Below are 12,927 nucleotides of genomic sequence, written 5' to 3' on the forward strand. Positions count from 1 at the left end.
ATTTGTGGCATAGAACATGATAAGAATGATTGGGTAAGAAGTGGTGTTGATGGAATAATACTTGATAAACCTAGAGGCTAAGCTTTCTTGAAATGAGGCTGAAGCTAAAAATAAAGGAGGAAGTGATAATGAATAAGATAGGTAATGTTTGTTAGATTTATGTCTTTATATACCCATGCTACTATTAATATTTTCTTTTATTTTTTATTTTACCCATTCTACAACTAATTATATTATTTCTTTTCAGATTACATAGACTTGGGAAATAAATTTGATTGCTATAACTTGGCTTGTTTGGAAGTAGTGAGAAATAGAGTCTTTTTGTCAATAAGGTTAGCTTCTTCATACTTAAATTTAGCATTCAAAAATATCATATTACTTTAATAAAAATAAGATGATATGTGATATATTAGTAGTTTCTTATTAATAGTTATTATCAAACTTTCTCTTGTAATGTCATTAGTTAGAACTAATAATTTACCATTTTTTGTGTTTGAAACAGGTCCATTATTGAGAGTTAGTAAATCTTTTTTTTTTTTAGATTTATAGAGATAATAAAGTGTGTTGGACAGATTTTCATTGTAACCTTGTCACTCACATATATCAGGTAAACAATTTGGTGAATATCAATTTTATTTTTACTAAAATAATGAATATTATCTTTTTAGGTGCATTTTTTCTTTACAGGGAATACATTTTATATCATCATGCCTAGAAAAAATAGCCTCAAAGTTATTGACAAACATCATGATGAAGTGGAGTCTTTAATAGAAGAATTGATGAATACCAAAAATTATTTAGGTAACATTGATCCTGAGCAAAATCCTGCATCAGGTAATATTTTTATAATAAATAATTCAATATTATATTAGTCATTTTTTTATTATTTGAGATTTGAATCATAACATTTAAAATACTTTTATTTTGGGTTCAGTTGAGGCAAGGAAGGTTCGTGGACCTACATTACTAAAAGATATATGGAATATGTCTCCAGGAAGGACAATTAATGTGCAATTCAATAGTCGCAACCAAGCAATAGGAAAGGAGGGTCGGAAGCTTTCTAGCTTTTTGGGCATTTTAGCTAGAAACCCAAAATTAACCCCCTTAAACATAAATGATTGGAGAAGTTTTGATGGAGAACAAAAAAATAAATTGGTGGAGCTTGTGAGGGTATGAGATTTTAATTCTTAGTAGTGTTAATTTTATTTTATTATTTTTTACTTGTATTGTATAACTTTGTAATTGCTTGCTTTTCTATGTAGAGGAAGTTCTCAATTCCTGCATATGGTGAAGAATTTGTAAAAAAATCAATCGGGAAGAAATGGAAAGACTACAAATGTGAATTAAGATGTACATATACGACAAAGTACAAGACCAAGGATGCTTTGATGAAAAATAGACCAAATCGGATACCAAGTGACCAATGGATTGGTCTTGTCTCTTATTGGTTTTCTGATAAAGGAAAGGTAATAACTTGAAAAATCTAGTTATAATATATTTATGTCAAATTTATCCCATGTTTATTGTTATAAATTCTAAGAGACTATTATTCTTAATTGACAGATACGTAGTCAAGCAAATAGATGCAATAGGACAAAGCAAAAGATGTCTCACACAGGAGGATCTAAAAGCATTGGAACTTTAATGTTTGAAAAGGTATTTTTGAATTAATTGTGAAACATAATTATAAGAATTTATTTGACATTAAGTTAACTTCATTAGGCCAAGGATGGGATAGAGCCTACAAGGGCAGAAGTTTTTATATTAACTCATAAGAAACGTAAAGATGGAAGAGCATTGGATGAGGATTCTGCAAAAATAGTGGTAAGATTTTTTAAATAATTTACATAGTTATAACACCACTAAATTTTTTGTATCAATTTTGAGTTGCTATAATTTGTTTCACTTAGGATATGATGCAAGAAAAGTTGAACAGTGGTGAAACATCTAATACACAACCTATTGGCAATGTTGCTTGGAAAGGGGATGTATATTCCCAAGTGATGGGAGAAGAAAGGAGTGGCTATGTTCGTTGCTTAGGACTTGGTCCAACACCTTCTCAGCTATGGGGCAGTAAATCTTCCATTGGAAATATTCTTGGTAGTAATACATTTAATGGGATAATACAAAAGTTAGAGCAAGAGGTGAGAGAGTTAAAGAAGTCAAAGGAAAAACAAGATGAAGAGATGCATTTGATGAAACACATTCAAGATAAGTTAGCATCGCAATTATCTTCCATGACCCAAGTGTTTTATAAACATTTTCCCATAGAGTTACCTTTGGCTCTAAACTTTGGGAGTTCATTCGAACAGGTAATATTATAAATGTAAATGTGTTATTTATTTTATTTTGGTTCTAAGATTTAAATTTATTTTCTAATACCTTAGGTTTTTTATCAGGTCCTAGGTATTAATAATGGTTATGAGCAGGAATATAAAGTTGAAAAAATTGCAACTCCTTATAGTAATATGTTTGAGGCAAGTGGTTCAATCAAGCGTGAGGTATGCTCCATTTCCTTATGTTTAAAACTTTGGAACCTGTATCTTTTGCTTTGAAATAAATTTCTGTCATCCTTGTGTTGCCATCAATCATTCACTTTGAAAATAATTTTAACAAAAGGACACAAACAGGTGAGGGGGGTTGAACGTAAAGCCTGGAATATACCTTTCGAACAGGGGGAGGTGGGATCTGTGATTATTTTTCTTATTGACTATTTCTATCCTATATATATACAAAACAATCTTTGATTAAATAAGGTAAAACTATTATAAACAAGAAAATTATATATGACTTCAAAGAATATTAGTATTTAACGTAATTCCATGTTTAGACTCAAACTCGTAACACTAGTCTGGTTAAAATAACCTTAATAAATTTACACCAGATGATCTGCGTTGTGTTTCACTGTGTTCGGTTGTGAATTCTTGATCAATATAATGCAGGAGAACTGCAATTTTTGTTGCAGATAAACGTATACTTAAGTTTAGTATATTTAATAAAATTATCAAAGTAATGTATTTTATACAATGAATTTTCGAATTGTTGTCTCCACAAATATAAAGTGCAATTTACTGCTTCTTTATGTGCATGTTTAAGAATTAAAAATAATTATTCAAGTTGGAGAAGGATACACGTCTTTGTTATCATGACTAGATTCATTTGGTTTATAAACATTAATAGCAGTAAATTCAACATTAGCAGATTCATTATCTTTTGCTTCATGCGTAGATTTTTGTATATTTCTAAACCTTTAGTGGTAGTGTTGTTTGCAGATTCATATTTTTAAATTATGTCTCTAAATGAGTTGCACCTCATTGCTATCATGATTCTTGAGCTTAATTTTGCTGTAAATATAAACTTGATTTTGTTGTAAATTATGTTAGCAATTATGTCTTTTTAACTAGAATTCCACATTAGGTGTAGTGTTGTTTCTATAGTTTACTCAATTACAACATTTTTCATATGGTTGAAGTTTAAGGCAACTCCTGATTAAGTTTAATATGAATGTAGAACCATTTAGATGAAGCTTTTGAAAAAAATGCCCCTGTTAAAAAGATAATTGATTTGGGTACTCCTTCAAGTGGCTCTCCATCAACTATAGATGCATATGAGAGGATGTTTCAACCATTCCAAAGTGTGCAAGATTTGGAAAGCTTTTCAAGGTTCTTTCACTTTATTCTCCTTTGAAAATTTTATATTTAAGGTTATGTTATTAACACTATATGTTTGTGTAAATTTTTAAGAATGTGGACCCTAGAACCTGTGAAGAGAAGAAAAATATAGATTGTGTTGATGATGGAATTCAGCCAATAGGTATTACTCATTAAAAGACAATATCCTAAGTTGTTTTTGTAAATGAAAAGTTGATAAATGTATACATGATTATTGTTATATTTAATAATGAGTTCTGTCTTTTTTAATAAGCAGAGACAAATCAAAAGAGTATGACTAAAGATGGTGACATCACTTCCTTGCTAAAGCTTCTTAGGAAAAATAATGATGAAGATGCTAGAAAACTAGCGGCAAAGACTTTGTTTGATAGGCAAATGTTGGAGGATTACTTCATTGGATAAACCTTTCTTATAATGATGAGGCTCTTAAATATTGTAGAAGTTGGAAAATGCATTTGTGTTTTTCTTTTCCTCCTTTTTTATTTTTTTCAGTCCCTTGCTATACTGCTGTACTTATGGTGAATAATAGTATTTTGGTTATATCAGCTGATTGGTTTTGAATGAATGATCGATAGCTGTAATACAGATAATGTCACAACTTGAAGTTTACCATCAGCTATATATTGTCTTTCCTATGATTGAATATAATTGTGAAGTACATGTATGTGAATCTGATATGGCTCACTTTGTCAACTGCCTCCTGCATGCCAATCTAGAAAAGAAAATGATTTAAGGTTTCATTGGCAATAAATAAAAGCCGCTAAAGGAGTGGGAAGGAAACACTTTTATAAAATAATTTTTATGGCCTTTAAAATAGCCACTAGAATTGTCACTAAAAAATTTAAGTTTTCCCAACAATTAAGTGAATTTTTACCAGCATTTAATATAATTGCCGGTAATAGAATTAGCGACTTTGAATACACCAGCCATTATATAATTGCTGGTAAAAATAATAATGACCATTTATATGGCCCCTAAAAGATAAATTAATTGCCACAAAAACTCAACTTTGGTGTAGTGTTATTTGATTCTGTATGAATTTAGGATTATGAATATATGATTTATTTGTAAAAGTGATGCTCTGGGAGAGAGAACGAAATTATAGAAAAGTGTTTGTAGGCTAGGTTTTGGAAAAATTGAAATATTTCTGTTTGAGGAATTAATGATACCATTAGATTCTGTATGTGTTGAGGATTAGAAATATATATTTAATTTGTAAGAATGATGATCTGAGAAGGAGAACGAAACTGTAGAAAAGTGCCTGTGAGTTAGGTTTTGAAAGAATTGGGGGTTTTATTGTTTATGTTAAAGTTACATGAAATTGATAATTCCATTGTTTATAATATTAATTTATGAATGTTATTATTGTATTGATTGATAAGAATGAATGATCTTGATGTGAATTACTTGAGGGGTGTGTAAACCCTTATTTTGTTGGGCTTATCTGTTGTGTATGTGAGGTGGAATTGTGTACGTGATGTGAATTTGAATTATGAGATGAGATGTTGTATGGATGTGATTATGATTGTGATTGTGGTACCTCACATCAGTGACTAGGGATGGCACGGCCCCTGGGTAAGTGGTGCTACAGGGAGGGTGTGACCCTAGCATGGTGTGGGATGAGTATGACAGTTAACACACACCACTTATATCGATTATGGCAGCCCTGGCATAGGGTTAATTGCAAGAGACTGTATGGATTGTAATTTGATTGTGGTTCTTCACACTAAAGGATCTAGGATGATACGAACCCTGGTAGTTGATGTTTCAGGGACGAACGTACTCCCGGATGATCAGGGATGATACGAACCCTGAGTAGGTGATGCTTCAGGGACGAGCGTACTCCTTAATGACTAGGGATGGCACGGCCCCTGGGTAAGTGATGTTACAGGGAGGGCGTGACCCTGGTTTGGTGTGGGAGGCAATTAACCTGTATCACTTGTGTCAGATGTGGCGAGGTCTTGACATAGTGTTAATTGTAAGATTGGCGTGAATTATGGATGTGGAAATGATATTGTTAATTGTAAAATTGACATGAATTATGGATATGGAAATGATGTTGTAAATTGTATAATTGGTGTGGATTATGATGGATTGAGATATGTATGTGAAATGAGATATGTTAAATGTGAATTGAGATGTGAGGATGAATGATTGATATATATATATATATATATATATATATATATATATATATATATATATATATATATATACATATTATTAAATAATGAATTATGATGAGATTATATTGTGATGTGTTTGTATGTACTTTGCATATAGATTTTTTTTTCTCACCGTATAAACTGTGGATATTTTAGGTGATGAAGATCCGGCTACGAGTGGCATCTAGAATGCCAACAGTTAAATTATGGGAATGCTCTGATAGTGTGACATCGGGGCAGAGGATTTTTAGGACAGAATATTTATATGGATTTGGTATTGTAATAAATGATTTTAAAATTGTAAACTCTTAAATTTTACCTTTCAAGTTTTATTTTTCAGTCATTTTCTTATGTTGAAGAAAGAACAGTTTTGAAGTTTTATGTGAACCCTTTTACAAACCCTTTGAAAGTTCATTCTTCTTAATTAAGTTATATTATATATGTGTTGGGGTAGTAAGGGTGTCACATTTAGTGGTATCAGAGCAGGTCGATCCAATCGACCGTGAGTTGTGAGTCTACTATGCTTGTTTAGTAGATGAATGATAAAATGAATTGATTGTGGAATTTATTGATATGCTAGTATGATGATTGATTTTGTTTGTTGTTATTTAATTGTGTGTACTCTAACAATGTTTTGCATTATGATGAGGATAATGATGATGTTTCCCTTGTGTTGTTAGTGTTGTGCTTACTTGTGTATTGTTTTCTCAGAATTTGGCTGAAAGACATGATATAGCTTAGTTGATGCTATTCATGATTGCTTATTTGTTTTGATACTTCTTACTTACGTAAGAAGTAGTGGTTGAGTGGTATCGCTCGTATTGCAAGCATATGTGCCAGTAGTAGTGGACGAAATCTTGCTAACCAACTAGAACTATTAGGACTTTGAATGTGGGTGAGACATTGATTTGTCGAGTGTATTAAGAGTTTACGATTGGTAGAGTTTTTGAAAGCTATAGTTCTAGTGATTGAATCAAAGAGGTTATGTGTTGAGCATTAGAGCTTTGAGTGTTCTTGATGAAAGGTCAGAGTGTTGGTTATTTCCTTAAGTTTTGATGCTTGCATATTAACCTTGTTAGGGGTTAGGTTGCATAAGGATTTTATTTCAACTCTAAGTCTTTTGTGTGAAGTATGTCATTTGTTTTGGTTTAGGATTGTAGTGAGAAGCTTGGATGAGTTTGAGGTAAAGGAGTGAGTTTGAAAGGATTGAGGTATTTTGTGGCCTTAAATGTTGATACACTATTGTAGTTTGGTGTAGAGGAAGTTTTTTTGCTGTAGTTTTGTTGTGCCAGTTTGAGTACTGCATTGACAGAATTAGATTTTTGTAGTCTTCAGGAAAGTTGTAGCCTTGGACGTTATCTTTCTAATGGTACTAGAATTAGATAAAACGGAGATCTAGAACTCCAGTTATAGTTGCTTTGATGGTTAGAAGTCTAATTGTAAGCGTTGAATATATTTGTTGGATTTTTGAACTTTTAGCTAAGAAGACGATTTTTTTTATAGAATCTCATGTCTTCATAAGAGTTATAGCTTATTCTCTTAGCTTTCTATTGAGATAGGTTTGAGATCACGTGGAGGAGTATAACTCTTTAGGTGTCATTTTTCGTTGCCAGTTGTTGATGGAATATGTAATGTGTCATGATGTTTTGAGTTGTTAGGCAATGCAAGGATGAAAACTGATTTGTATATGATATTCTGAGGTGTTGCCATGTGGATTGAGAGATCGTTTAAGGCTGTATGATGCTATGTGGTAAAGTTGGTTCATGTACATGCTATATGGAGTAAACGATGATTGATTCGTACATGCTTAAGGATGATATATATGAAAGTTTAAAGTAGCTATTCTAATATGATTTGATATGTATGTATGTTAATATGAGGATAGATGACCTTATGGATTAATTAGCGAGTGTTTATGTGTTTAGTAAGATTGACCTTAGGGTGTATATGATCATATTGGAGATGAGGATGAAGATGTATACAAGACAAATTTAGGCTAAGTTATCTAAGTATGATTTTTGATTGCATGAAGTGAATTTTCAGGTCTTGTAATTTCTAGCGAAGGTATAATATTAATCTATTTAAAGTAGAAGTTGTGCTTAAGTGGAAGATACCTAAATCAGTTAGTGAGGTTAGGAATTTTCTTGGATTAGCTCATTGTTGTTGGATATTTATTGAGTAACTTCCTAAGATAACATTACCTTTGAGCAGATTAACTAAGAAGAGTGTTGTTTTTGTGTGAGATAGTAAGTGTGAGAATAGTTCCCAAATTCTTAAGGAAAGATCGACTAGTGCACTAGTGTTAGCACTGGCTGATCTTAGTAAACCTTTTGTGGTATAGGGTGATGTTTCTAAGATAGGTTTGGGTGGAATGTTGATGCAAGAAGGAAAGGTAGTAGCTTGTGATTCTAGGCAATTGAAAACTCATTAGAGGAATTACCTTACCTATGATTTTTTAAGTTAGCAGTTGTAATATTTAGAGATACTGCCTATATGATTCTAAGCTTGAGGTATTTATTGATAATTAGAGCCTTAATTATTGGTTGACTGAAGGAGTTAATTATTAGACAAAAGAGATAGTTTAACTTTCTGGAGGACTAATATTTCAAACTTAGTTGTTATTTGAGTAAAGTCATTGTGGTGACCGATGTTTTGTGTAGGAAACCTTTATATTTATCTTTCCTTAGGATTAGAGAGATGAATCCTTTTGGCTCAAATTAGAGATTTAAGTTTGGCTTATAAGGTTACCCTTAGTAGTGTGAGACTAAGTATGACTTGAGTGACGAATGGATTATTGAAAGAAATTGGAGAAGCATAATTTTGGTGACAAGATATAAGGCTATAGGATAAGGTGATGGATAAGAGTTTGACTTGGGTGTAGATGGAGTGGTGAAATTAGAGATCTGATATGTATACCTAGTGAACTTACGCTTAGGTGATTAATCTTTAAAGACGATCATAGAAGTAAAATCAATATTGTGGCAGATGCCTTGATTATGATGACCTCTGGTATATCATTTATGATGATTTAAGGGTTAGATTTGATTGAAGAATTTAGAGACTTGTGCTTTGTGTGTGAGATTATCCTTAGGAGCATTGAATTGATTATGTTGAAAGCGACTAGTGAATTAATGAATGAGATTAGAGAAGCCTAGGAGTTAGAGCCTTTCTTAAAGAACCAAGTGGAAAAAGATTGGTAGGAGTATAGATAACTTTTCTGAGTAGAATCGATGTTGTCTCGAGGTACAAGAACAAATTTGAGTGCTTAGTAACCTTCAATTAAGAAAGATGATTTTAGAGGAAGGACATTCATTTAGGAGCTACTGAGATGTATTGGGACTTTAGGGGATGTATCAGAGTGGTGTAGCGGAAGCATGGTGGCCTAAAGTGAAGAGAGGAGTAGAGAAATTGTATGCTCGTGTTTAGTATGCAAGAAGTCTTTAGGAATTTTCGTAGCACTTAGACGTCCCATTTTGGAACTGTAATGGTGAGTGGATAGACTTTAATTGTAGGTTTGTCTGAGACGCTTAAGAGATCAATTCTATTTTTGTTTTAGTGGATAGGCTCACCAAGTTTACTTGTTTTACCCTTAGATATCCTTTGGTGAAATTGATAGAGTTGTACATCAATAAGGTAGTGAGGTTACACAAGAATTAGAAAGTAAGAAGTGAGGATTCTACCATTGCAAAAATTTCAGGGACGAAATTTCTTAAAGGAGGGGAGCATTGTAACAGCCCAAATTTTCGCGGGGCCATGGGCCCAATTCGTTGCCTGGAACGGGCCGTTTCGAAAGTGAAACGGGCCGTTCCGGAATAAAGAATTTGCCTAAAAAACGTAGTTGAGAACGGGCCGTTTCGGTTGGAGAACGGGCCGTTCTGGTTTGGAGAATGGGCCGTTCTGAAAGTAGAACGGGCCATTCTGCTGGGTTTTGGAACGGGCCGTTCCAGTTGAGATTTTTGCTTGGTTCTGGAGGGTCCAGAACGGCCGTTCCACTTTTGGAACGGGTTGTTCCGGATTAGTTGAGGTAGATTCCTATAAATAGGAGGTCTTACCTCTCATTTTCTCACATCTCTCATTCTCTCTTCCTATTCTCTTCTGTTCTTTCTTCTTCCCCTCTTCTTCTCTCTGAAGACCATGGGGCACTTAGAGGAGGAGACCAAGAGATCCCTGTTGTAGTTTCAACGACTGTTTATCCAGGTACGGGGGAAAAAGGGAATTATTTATATGTAGAGTTACATGAGAGAATTGGATAGAGGAAGAATCCTTTAGGATTATGAGCAATTTTATAATTATTTCTGTTTGGAGAATTATTGGTCTTATTTGATTCTGTATGAATTTAGGATTATGAATATATGATTTATTTGTAAAAGTGATGCTCTGGGAGAGAGAACGAAATTATAGAAAAGTGTCTGTAGGCTAGGTTTTGGAAAAATTGAAATATTTCTGTTTGAGGAATTAATGATACCATTAGATTCTATATGTGTTGAGGATTAGAAATATATATTTAATTTGTAAGAATGATGATCTGAGAGGGAGAACGAAACTGTAGAAAAGTGCCTGTGAGTTAGGTTTTGAAAGAATTGGGGGTTTTATTGTTTATGTTAAAGTTATATGAAATTGATAATTCCATTGTTTATAATATTAATTTATGAATATTATTGTATTGATTGATAAGAATGAATGATCTTGATGTGAATTACTTGAGGGGTGTGTAAACCCTTATTTTGTTGGGCTTATCTGTTGTGTATGTGAGGTGGAATTGTGTACGTGATGTGAATTTGAATTATGAGATGAGATGTTGTATGGATGTGATTATGATTGTGATTGTGGTGCCTCACATCAGTGACTAGGGATGGCACGACCCCTAGGTAAGTGGTGCTACAGGGAAGGCGTGACCCTAGCATGGTGTGGGATGAGTAAGACAGTTAACACACACCACTTATATCGATTATGGCAGCCCTGGCATAGGGTTAATTGCAAGAGACTGTATGGATTGTAATTTGATTGTGGTTCCTCACACTAAAGGATCAAGGATGATACAAACCTTGGTAGTTGATGTTTCAGGGACGAGTGTACTCCCGGATGATCAGGGATGATACGAACCCTGAGTAGGTGATGCTTCAGGGACGAGCGTACTCCTTAATGACTAGGGATGGCATGACCCCTGGGTAAGTGATGCTACAGGGAGGGCGTGACCCTGGTTTGGTGTGGGAGGCAATTAACCTGTATCACTTGTGTCAGATGTGGCGAGGTCTTGGCATAGTGTTAATTGTAAGATTGGCGTGAATTATGGATGTGGAAATGATATTGTTAATTGTAAGATTGACATGAATTATGGATATGGAAATGATGTTGTAAATTGTATAATTGGTGTGGATTATGATGGATTGAGATATGTATGTGAAATGAGATATGTTAAATGTGAATTGAGATGTGAGGATGATGAATGATTGATATATATATATATTTTATTAAATAATGAATTATGATGAGATTATATTGTGATGTGTTTGTATGTACTTTGCATATAGATATTTTCTTTTCTCACCGTATAAACTGTGGATATTTTAGGTGAAGAAGATCCGGCTACGAGTGGCATCTAGAATGCCAATAGTTAAATTATGGGAATGCTCTGATAGTGTGACATCGGGGCAGAGGATTTTTAGGATAGAATATTTATATGGATTTGGTATTGTAATAAATGATTTTAAAATTGTAAACTCTTAAATTTTACCTTTCAAGTTTTATTTTTCAGTCATTTTCTTATATTGAAGAAAGAACATTTTTGAAGTTTTATGTGAACCCTTTTACGAACCCTTTGAAAGTTCATTTTTCTTAATTAAATTATATTATATATGTGTTGGGGTAGTAAGGGTGTCACAGTAACATTTTGAAATAAATAGGCACGTCCGTTACACTTCTTTTAACTAAGGTCACTACCATTGGCCCACCAAAAACAGGTTAGGTTGGGCCTGCCCACCAAGTGAAAATGAGGTGGACGTTTTGGCCTGCTTCGCCTTAGGGTGCATGGGCTCACTAAAAAATATATAAATAAAAAGGAAAACAAAGTTTGCATATTTATTTTAGATACCTCTTCTAACATGTTTCTTTTTTAATATCTTAAGTACTCACATAAATTAGTGTACCTAAATAATAAAATTTTATAACAAATATGATTTGATTTACTACACAACAAATATACATCCAGTTATAATAATAATAATAACTCTTCTAACAAATTTGTTGCGCAAAAATCTCAAATTACATATAATAAAATAAATCAAATATATAACATATTTGTTGCAGAAAAAATTATAAATTACTCACATAATAAATCTCATGTATCTTATTTAAATTTAACATTAAAAATAAAATAATATAAAAAATTAGGCGAGACAGCAAGGCAATCCATCCTGATCCACCATTTGGCTTGACAAGCTTGTGGGCCACAATGTCCAACCTGACCTGCCAATTTTTGACGGCCAACAAGCCAACTCGCAGGGTAGGTCTATTATTTCCTCCCTATTTACATCCAATGTTTTTTTTATATTTAATCTTATAAAATTATTGGTATATTTTTCTTAATTGTTGAAAATTTTGATTATTGATTAATTATTCATAATTATTTTACTTTTCTAGTATTTGATTTATACAAATTTTTTTATATTATATAAACTAAATAATAATTTTTTTTTGGCATTTCTCCAATAATGAAGTTTTTGACCATCGTCTCACCAATTTGTACTTAAAACCATCATCGAGTATGGAAGAAGTGGAATAAGATAAAAATAGAAAAACAAATAAAATGACAGAAAACAAGTTGTATTTATGTTTTTTTTTATTTTTAAATAAAATTTTTTGGAAAACCATTTTTAAATTTTGAGTGAAAAAAATAATTTCTGAGCAGTATGAAATTGTTTTTTTTAAAAAAAAAAAAATCAAACATACATGTAATTCTGTAGGCATTTGGCAACAAAAAATGTGACGTATTCCGCGAAGTTTCGGTCATTACCAAGAAAACAGCTATCGCAACTCAGACTTGAAAGTCAACGTTTCTCCTTTTAAATTTCAATATATATTCCAATTTTTCC

At 32.6% G+C, this 12,927-nt stretch overlaps 1 long non-coding RNA gene across 1 annotated transcript; it reads left to right on the forward strand.

The window, feature by feature from the left end:
- Positions 1-3,621: 3,621 nt before the first annotated feature.
- LOC145955260 (uncharacterized) lies at positions 3,622-4,290 on the forward strand. Its single transcript, XR_014431895.1, has 3 exons — positions 3,622-3,662; positions 3,744-3,813; positions 3,928-4,290. It is a non-coding gene; the product is annotated as an uncharacterized LOC145955260 (long non-coding RNA).
- The last annotated feature ends 8,637 nt before the right edge of the window (positions 4,291-12,927 follow it).

Source organism: Cajanus cajan, chromosome 2, assembly GCF_000230855.2.
Source record: "Cajanus cajan strain Asha chromosome 2, NIPB_CcT2T_4, whole genome shotgun sequence".
Classification (NCBI taxonomy): Eukaryota; Viridiplantae; Streptophyta; class Magnoliopsida; order Fabales; family Fabaceae; genus Cajanus; species Cajanus cajan.